The 10,098-nt window shown below is 33.4% G+C and overlaps 1 protein-coding gene across 5 annotated transcripts in view; it reads right to left on the bottom strand.

The window, feature by feature from the left end:
* The window catches only part of LOC106115985 (uncharacterized), a 70,776-nt gene extending 65,520 nt beyond the window's left edge, over nucleotides 1-5,256 (bottom strand). For all 5 annotated transcript variants that reach the window (XR_001227783.1, XR_001227784.1, XM_013309679.1 and 2 more), the window contains exon 1: nucleotides 4,813-5,256. The gene's annotated coding sequence lies outside the window, so the exon portion shown is untranslated. The remainder of the gene's footprint in view (nucleotides 1-4,812) is intronic.
* Between the last annotated feature and the right edge of the window lie 4,842 nt (nucleotides 5,257-10,098).

Below are 10,098 nucleotides of genomic sequence, written 5' to 3'. Positions count from 1 at the left end.
ACAACTTCGGGTGTGAAGGCGATTACATGCGAAGTTATGAATAGAGGTACAAACTACGCTTTGAGAGAAGATACGCAGCAATGGAAAAGCTGTGATGAAAATAAGCGTAACAAAACGTCCATAAAAAATAAATCGTCATGTATTAACATTGAAAAAAGTATGGCGCTTGTGAAGACTCCGCACACGCGATTAACGGACGGAAGAAGCCTCTTAATAAGAAACAAAAATGGTGTTATGTTGAATTCGTCAGATGAATATATTACAAGCTATAATAGCAGGAAGGAAGTTAACAGAAAATGGACGAAGCAAATGAAAACAGCATTCGAAAAGAAGGATGATAAAATATCGACTCTACCAAGGAGACCGTCGCATGACTCCCAGCATTCATCTCGTTGGAAACGGAATTGGCGCATGAAACAAAGACTGGGTACACCACCGGAAAACAAGTGTATCTCAGGTTCAACACAAGCCACAAGCCGCCGTGTACAAGGCGATGTGAAAAGGGCCAACGAGAACATACCGAGAAAATTGTCTTGCTGGAATAACATACCAAAATGCAAGCGAATGCGACGTTTAATGAGGGATATGGGATACTTCGACCATTCAACGCAATACGGTACTCTGTTACAAAATAGCGTACATTAACCCTGGACGTAGAAGAATCATAGACGTCAATACAAAAGGCGGTGTACTGCGATAGACGAGTTTAAAGAAGTTATTCGTGCCTACAGTGTCGCCAAATTAAGGGTGGTGCTACGCACGAGGGGGAGATTGTTGGCGACGAATATGTTCATTTTTGAATTAAAATAATCAAGACGGCGAATATCAATTTAACATTAAAATGTTAATTGGCTTTTTAAAGGAACGGGCATCAAAAGGAATTTTTTGTAGTAAAGCAATAAAGAAGTAAAGATAATTTTAAAAATACGAGAAACGAAATGTGCATTCCTTAAAGACAATAGAGCTGCAGATTGGCTATTTTATGGCAGACATTAGAGGAAGGAATTTTTGCATTTAAAAATATTAAACAATAACAAAATTCAATGTTTCCTAAAATTAGACAATAGATGCAAAAGACGGCCACGGCGAGGGAACCATAAAATGTTTTAAGTTTATTGCACCTAATTTGTATAATGACTTGCAAGATGTGCAAGAACCGTGGGACCAGATGCCAAGAAGGAATTCAAGTAAATAATAAATATTTAAAATAGTGATATTCGATATTAAGTAATATAGTGAAATTAGTATGTGTAATAAGTGAGTGTCGCCCCAGTTTTATCCCCAGATAGAGTCAGTGTAAATAACTCGTGTATGTCGTATGTATATAGCTCTCAAGGTACATCGCCACTGTAATGTAAGTTTAATGTAAATTGTTAATAACCTATATATTATAGTTGTCATTTATTGGATAGGTTATTTTTAATGTACATTTGCGTGAATACTTGTTATGTTTTAATGTGTCATTGTCGAAGTAGCATCCCACTGCCCATACATGTTTATATAATTTTTGAATACAACTTTTATGGAAACAATTTTAATAATTCATACATCTTAGAAATGACGTGTGTATTTTTATGTCTAAGCTGTCTGTCTTTATATTTGTGTTTAACCTATGTTTAATATAAGTTATTTGTATTTTAATGTGTGTTAAAATAGTCTTATGCATAGGTTTTAATTGTCAATGTTATGTTGTATTCTATTTGTACTTTTAATGTTTTAATTTGTAAACATTTTGTATGATTATTTTATAAATAAAGATACGTCTGAAGGGTCAGTCGAAACGCGCGGGGGTCCGGCCGCTACCTGTTTAGCGTGCATATAAATAGGGCGCCGTTCGGCGCAACGCCAGTCGCATCACAGCTTCTACCGAGACCACACGCACGCGTTTTGACTGACCCCGAGGAATTACACAATTTAATTTCAAGTGTTTCTCTTAGGCGATTTTCCTGCGTTTTTGGTCGTAGCAAAATTGGCTACTCTTTTGTGGGTCCTGGATCGGTGTTACCGGCGCAAAGTAAGGTCCGAGTTGCGTGCCGCAAGGTGCAAAACGAGGTCCCTTACTTTATCTTATTATCACCGGTCACCCAATTGGGAGCTTGTCCCAGGCAGCGAGTAGGTAGTGCCTTCACGGGTGCTACCTAGCTTCAAGCAGCCGAAACAACTACGTAAAAACAGTAATGAGTTTTAAAAAGATACAGGTTGTATTATGTTTTAAACAGTATCTCATTTGTTGTGATGGTTGTTATATTCATGTTTGATTAAGAACAGATGGACTAGAAAAGGCTGAAGTCAATTTTCACCTATTGATTAAATGTTCCTATGAAATAAATTAAAATATTTAGTAAGTCGAACATTAACAAAGGATTTCTGATAGAGCAAAGTACCGAAGCGTAGCGATCCACAGCTTAGTTCCTAGAACGTGGGAACGCGTTCAAGTTACCTTTGGAAAACTTTTAAATATTTAAATTTTCATTTTTTTATTTTTTTTTTATTTTGTCTCTCTAATAAGATTAATAATAAATGCAGTAGTTAGGTTACTTGTTACTAATATTATAAATGCGAATATTTAGATGGATGGATGGATGTTTGTTTGAAGATATCTTTAAAATGGCTGATCGAATTTTGATGAAATTTCGCATACATATAGAACATAGTGTAGAAGAACACATAGACACAATTATGGTTTTTTTTTTAAGTTCGCACGGACGGAGTCACGGGCGTTAGCTAGTGTATTTATAAGTTCAATATCCTAAAATTGTGTCAACTCTACCATTACATACTAAATATATATAAGTACACAAATTTAAATACATCTTTAAATACCTAACAATAATAAAACAGTCAAATTAATTAAATTGCCCACTTAATTAAACACTAGTTTAATTATTAATTAGATTCCATTTAGAATTAAATGTATCTTTGCTATTGGTATAGAAATAAAGATTATAAAACGAAATAGACGTGTAAAATTTCATTTAGTAGTGCAGAGTGGATTATAGAAGAGGCTCGCTTTTTACCGACAGACTATTTCACGGCCCATCAACTTTTGTTCTATTTAGCACTTCTATTTTCCTGCCGGGATGTGCCGAACCCGGGCCGATATTCTTCAATTATCCGCATCGCTTTATTCTCTCCTACCATTTTGTATCATAACGTAGAAATATTTAGCCAGACCAAAAACCACAGTCTTTTATTACTGACAGTTCTATTTTTCAATCGTTACCTGTCAATGCGAATTTGCATTACAGATAAAAAACTTTACGAATATCTTTGATTTTATTTTTCCTTTGTTCTTGACATCTAGCATATCGTTATTTTTTCGTACACGGTATCGAATCTATTTTTAATATTTAAATTCATCCGCACTATGGCCAGATAAAAAACTTACCGTGGATTTCTGAGTGCAAAATCCATGTATAAACACATAAATCATCTCTGTCATTATCTTCGACAACAGATGACGATGTGTTTTAAACGAAGATTTTGGACTCAGAAACCCAGGGTTAGTCAGTTTTTAACTACAGTCCTGCATGATGTAGTGATGTTAACAAAAACAGCCTGATACTAATTAAGCTACTTATTTATCTTCTTTTAACATAAAAACTCCGACAAGTTGTTACTATCCTTTGCGATACACGGTAAATGAGAACTTAAAAAAAATCGATACGTTGAACAGAAGATCCATGCACTTTTGAGGATTGGAGGACTGATTTGTTTTACTTTATTAAAAGCAAGTAGTTGTTCGTCCGCGTAAATAAAAAAATAGTCATAAATATAATCTAACTAGTGTAACCCGGGTATAGTGTCTCAATAGCGAAAGAATTTTTCGAATTTCAGTAGTTTCGGAGTCTATTCAATGCAAACAATCAAACCTTTCCTCTTCATAATATTAGCAAAGAAAACGATAATACGTTTATTTGCAAAATTCAAAGAAAAACAATAATTTAGCTACGTGTAAATACTCTAACTTGTCAAGAACTTTATCACAAAAATATACGAGGAAAATATGTAGAAGTAAGATTTGTTAAGGAGTAAATATCATAGCAATTTATTCTTGGAGTGTTCATTTCGGCACAATTGATTGCAGACGTTAGATAACGATGTCATATAAAACTAACAAGAAGAGTTCTTGGCAAGCACGACCCCAGGGTTGGAACTCCTATCAGACAGGGAAAGCGTGATTTATCGATAAAACTTCCACCATTATTCATCTCACCATTCCTTGCCGTTGTAAAAATATAACGGCTTTCGATATTTTTGTTGAAGCATCAACATTGTTTATCTGTATTACAATACATTTGTAACGATATTACATTAGATAACCCGTTAACGTATATATACAACTAGCTGACGCCCGTGACTCTACGCGCGGAATTAAAAAAAGTTAATAATATCCTATGTGTTCTTCCAGGCTATATAAGACAACTATGCCAAATTTTCTTTTCTGGTTACAGAAATACCTTCTAACAAACAACCATCCAAACATTTGTATTTATAATATTAGTAACAAACAAAAACGCTAAAACAATATCAATTCATAATTCACTTCACCTCAACAAATAAACGTAGGATTATCCTGCTTTAACAACGGAAAACAAAAGCGAAAAAAAGTTAAAAAACAAGCGTAAAATTAAAAACAACATTGAAAAACAACACGATTGGCTAATCACTCCATGCACACTAAATACATAGAAAATAATTACATTGAAAGTTGTATGTTCCTATTTATTAGGAAATAAAAATAAATAAAAAAAAAAACATAAAATCAACAAGACGACGGGCGGTGCTACAAAAACATTTGAACAATATTACCTCACTTATTTTCAATCGTCAATCGCTGGTTCTCGCTTTTTGTTTACACACGGGGTTTAAATTTCAAAAAGATCACCGGTTTTATACACATAAATGTTTTTTCTCTTCCTAGAACTGCATAAGTTCCAACAATCCAAAGTACACACGAGGCGTATAGACTACTAATTAAATATAATAGTTTTGTCACTTAAAATACAAACACAACTGATTTACTTTTAAAAATATAAATAACACTTCACGTTAAGTATATTAAATGCACACACAAGACTTTAGAAAAGTTTAAAAGTATTAAACACTCGATATTCAAGTTAAAAAACTAGCTAAAGTGGTCCTTGTAGAGCTTGACATGATTGAAGGCATAACTTAAATTCACATGTAACCGACCAGTTAGCGTCGGAGCGAGTAGTAAAACGTAGAGCGGCGGGGACGTCCGTTAACCACGGCGGCGCGAGTCACTCTGCATCCGAGAAGCAAGGGCGAGGGGCGCCGATAGACGAAAATGGCTTCACAAGTTAATTTTTTTTTCTCTTTCCTCCTTTAATATTCCGCATATGCCGTGCGCGGCTGACGGTGCACGCGCATGCGTCTCAACCCTCGGGGCACGTAGGGGTTGTAATGTAACGCGATGCACCCGCACTTTACATAACTTATTGGGCCGTTTATTGAAGCCACTGCCTAATACCTTTTCCATGTCGGCTTTGTGCTTGCTTCCTTCGACGCGAGGTAAAGCATTAATCACCTTTACGACCTCTTACTGAATCAGAACTAAATGTTTTCAATTTATCTTAATAAAAATTAATTACAAACCTCACACGTAGACGAAAGAGAAGTAGAAGATACTATATGGCAAAAAAAGTTACAAAACTGTGTAATTAAATGTCAACTTTTGTTAAAACTTTGGTCAAAGTTGAATCTAAATAACAATTTAATTGGCTAACTTTGTAAAATCGAAACCCTTCATAAGTCAGTAAAAGAAACTTAAAAGCAACTTTAAAGTGAAATCTCTGAAAGTTTATCAAAATTATATATAGTTTGTTATATAATATAATATTTAAGTAACATAAAAACTTTACGTTAAAATGTTTTATAGGACACCAATTTTATTATGATGAAAATCCAATCTCTTTTTCTTGCAAAGTCGTCTTAAGTTTTAACAACAATCTTTTATCTCATATAATATAAAATATTTAAGAGATCAACTATCGCCCTTAGTGCCTTTTAATTATCACTTAAACAATACTATACTTCGCAGTTATTATAAGTATTATTTATTATTTACTATTTTTGTTCAAATATTTAACAGTGATTTAGCTTACAGTAAGGAAAGCCAAACATTTCAACAGCTACGTAAATCTTAAAAACAAACAGGTCGTTTCATTTTAAAAATTCATGACTTCCACAAGTTTGTTCTCGTTGACAAGACCTCATTGCGAAACACAACTTGCAGATATTTGCATACAGTTCCCATGTGACCTGTCAACCGCTCGCTCTCCATTTTGTTAGCTTCCTTTTCGTCTTTTCGTTCTTTGAATTTAGTGCTTTTAGTATTATTTAAAACGCTTTTTTCTTTTTAACCAACAGCACTCTTTCAATGGTAACTTTTTTTAAATAAAGTTTAATTCTTTTTTTAACATTTTGTATTTGAATTTCCAAACGTTTTATTTTAATTCGTGTATAGTATACGTTTATTTGCTTTGCTACATCACTAAAATCCGCACTGACAATGTTCAACGCAACTCTAAATTCTAAAGACAAAAATAACACAGAAAATAAACGTATAAAACGAAACATTCATGGAAAATAATCTGAATGTTTCTGTTTTATTTTATTGAAATGGTAAACGCCACTAGATGTTTGATACAATGGTGCAAAAAGTTTGAATCGTTTTCAAACATCAACGTATTTAAACACATGCATGGCACGAAATGTTGGAAAAAAACACAACTATTAAATACTCCTGTGTAACTTTGTAAGTTAGAAGTGGCTTTGCAATACTTTTTATAGTTTCAGATTGCTCAAAAACATATTTCTTTGTAAAAAAATTGATGCGAGAAAGTGATAAATCCGTTGGAAATAACCTTTTGCATATTAGTTATTTATACAACTAGCTGTCGCCCGCGACTCCGTCCGCGTTATAAAAAAACTTAATTAGTGTAGCCCACCCATCCATCCATCTACATCATATCCATCTAAACATTCGCATTTATAATATTCGTAAGTTAAATAAAAAGCAGCTCTTCAAGGCATACATTCGAACAACAAAATAAAAAAATGAATAAATAGTATCCAATGTCCGTCTCCTGGCTCTAACTCTTTCAGCCATATCGGTAAAGCCGTTCTTGAGTTATAAATAGTGTAACTAACACGACTTTCTTTTATATATATAGATTTTTCATTCACGAATTTATTTACTATTAGTTATTTATGAAGAGTTATGTACAATTTACACATTTTACGATGTATAACACAAAACAAATTGTAAACATATAAAATAAAACATTCAATCCGTCTTCAAAAGTTATCCTCAAAGCGGAATAACTAAATGAACTGGTTAATGTTACTATTCTGTTTGTAAGTTTCTAAGGAAATTTACATTTCCCCGTATCGTCTAACTCGATTCGCGTGAAGCTCGTATTTTATGAAGTGCTAAAACATTGTTTTGATTGGCACACATCGTTGTTCCATGATCGTTGTTTTGCGTGATACCTCGATGAGGTAATTAAAATGAAATTTACGTGCAAATAGAGACATTGCAACCAATTTTTACAAAATAAAGTCATTTGCGAAATAGCGAAGGAGTGCAAAGAAATAAGAAATCAATTTCAACATTATTAAGTTACAATTTTTGTTGTGGGTATAAAATGAACTTGTTTACAAAAAACTTTAGATGTACTCTAGTCACGATAACTTATTAAATGTTTTTATTAGAATATAACATTTATATATTAAGGAAACAGTGTTAGTGGAAAGATGAAAGAAATTTATTTTAATTTCGACTAACCTATTAGATTGATTTTGCAATAATGAAATCATTGTATTATTCGTTGTTAGAATTTCTTGATAAAATCAATATATTAAAAAGCAATGTCAGCTGCATTTTAACATCTCCTTTTTTTCTTCACGAAAAAGTTTGGTTACTTTGACATAAAAAGTACTAAGGCTTCATGAATGTTCCTCAATTGAATGAAAGGTCTCTGTGAAGGTATAAAGATTAAAACTGACTCCTACGTATTGCTCGTCGTGACATCTATTAATGAATCCTTACGTTCTTCCTCATTGTCTGTTCGCTGGAGTTGGCTATTGATTGAGAGATTAATAAATCACTTGAGGAAAGTAATCGTTTGTGGTGCAAAGTAAAGGCGGGGGCGGGAAAAAGTAAAATGATTTTTATGTTATCAATGTTGAAAGAGGATGGATAGTTTTGTCTAAGCTTCACCACTGGACTTATGGTATGTGGATTTGAGCTAGCATACGTAATTCCCAGCTCAGTGCATGTCACGTTGTTGGACAACGTGCACAATTACATACGCAGATTAAATGAAATAAAGATTTTCGTTATTATTTTTTTTAACCTATAAGTAGAGATTTTGTTGACCCCCAAACTTAACCTTAAAATTAACCCTGCTTAAATAGCTGAAGCGCTACTTTTCTTGAAAAAAAACTTCAATATTAGTCATGAATTTCGCTGTTCGCTTATAACTTACATCATTGGGATCGCGTGACACGGGAGGCTTGTTTAAGTTTCGCGCCATAAAGGCCCGACTGAGGCGAAGGAGACGGCGACTCCGACCCACCCTTCTTGATATTCATAGCAGCAAGGAGCAGCAAAGCCTCGCCAGCGAAATGAGTTAAATTGCTTTATTGCTACCGTTTATAGGTAAATATCAACAGCACGTGAAATAACAACAATTTATTGCCGACATTTTCCAAAGGGATTTAAAAGGGTGCTTATCAAATTGTTAGATACAATCGACTTATGTACAATATTAATAATAAGTATTTAGTTGTTGTTGCTAAAAACACCATTTATATTACTAAATGTCTGTTTCTGATATCAAAATCTCTGTATAAAACATATCGTCATATATGTTATCGTCAAAATGTTTTAAACGGAGATTTTCGTCTCAGAAACCCGTAGTAAGCATGTTATCGTTTGGAAGCGAATGGTTTATTATTAATTCAGAATATTAAATTCAATATTCTTATCCACAACTATTTTGTTACAAACAATCAATTACCGGTGAAAAAAATCTATTCGATTGAATGAATAATATATTTTTTGTTTTTTATTTTTTATGTTTTACTCGACACGAATTTTCGATTTGTGGCATTTAGGCGAAATCATGAATAGCCATGATTGCTGGTTCGCGTGCGACGCCCGTTTATTTTTGTAGTCAGTAGTGAAAATATACAGTTGTCTACTCAACTAAGAACAATAAGTAATATAAAATGATTCCATCATACAACATCTCTGGTGTTCGTGCACATTCTTTGTTTTAACATTAGAACATATGTTGCCAAAAATAATTTGGTAATTATTTTTCCGGAGAGCAAATTATCGTGTTCGATTAAAAATTGTTTTTTTTTTTTAATTTCATTAAATAATTTTAACCAGTTCTAAATAAAAGTCGTCTCAAGGTCATCCATTCCAATTTATCTGCATATTGTCAAAACAATGAAAGAAAAATACATCGTTTGCTTTCAGAATACATTTATATCACTTTAAACTTTCGAACTTTTACTAAGAAATTTTTATCCCGAGACAGATATTTATCTGAAAAGTGACGTCGATATATAAATCTTTCTAAGCACTTTACTTAAGGTTATCCGTCGGATAAGACTGGCATAAAATACGCAGAAAAAGCATTGTCACAGTTGGCTAGGAGTTTGGTTGCTTTGCCAAGTATGTTGCAACAGATAGCGAATGCTACCCGGGTCGCCTGCTGCCGCTAAGATTTACTGCTAAAATTCTGTCACAGTAGTTCCCAACTGCATCGCTAGGTGACACATTTACTTGTTATATTTCAACTGTCAGGTTATTAAACTTACATTGATATATATATAATTCTTCTGTGAGTGTGTATGTCACTGAACTTCCCTCGAACGACTGGACCGATTTTGATGAAATTTTTTGTGTGTGTTCAAGGGGATCTGGTTGTGATTCACAATTTTGTCCGCTGGACAATGTTTTTTTAATTAATTTTTAATTTATTAGTAGTTGTTGATTTTGGAATGTTTTACATTGGATCCGACAGATGACGCATCGCAGTGTCAAATTTTAAATAA

Source organism: Papilio xuthus, unplaced genomic scaffold (genome assembly GCF_000836235.2).
Source record: "Papilio xuthus unplaced genomic scaffold, Pxut_1.1 DF827777.1, whole genome shotgun sequence".
Lineage (NCBI taxonomy): Eukaryota > Metazoa > Arthropoda > Insecta > Lepidoptera > Papilionidae > Papilio > Papilio xuthus.
Note: the sequence above shows the minus strand (reverse complement) of the source record. Positions and strands in the feature narration are given on the sequence as shown.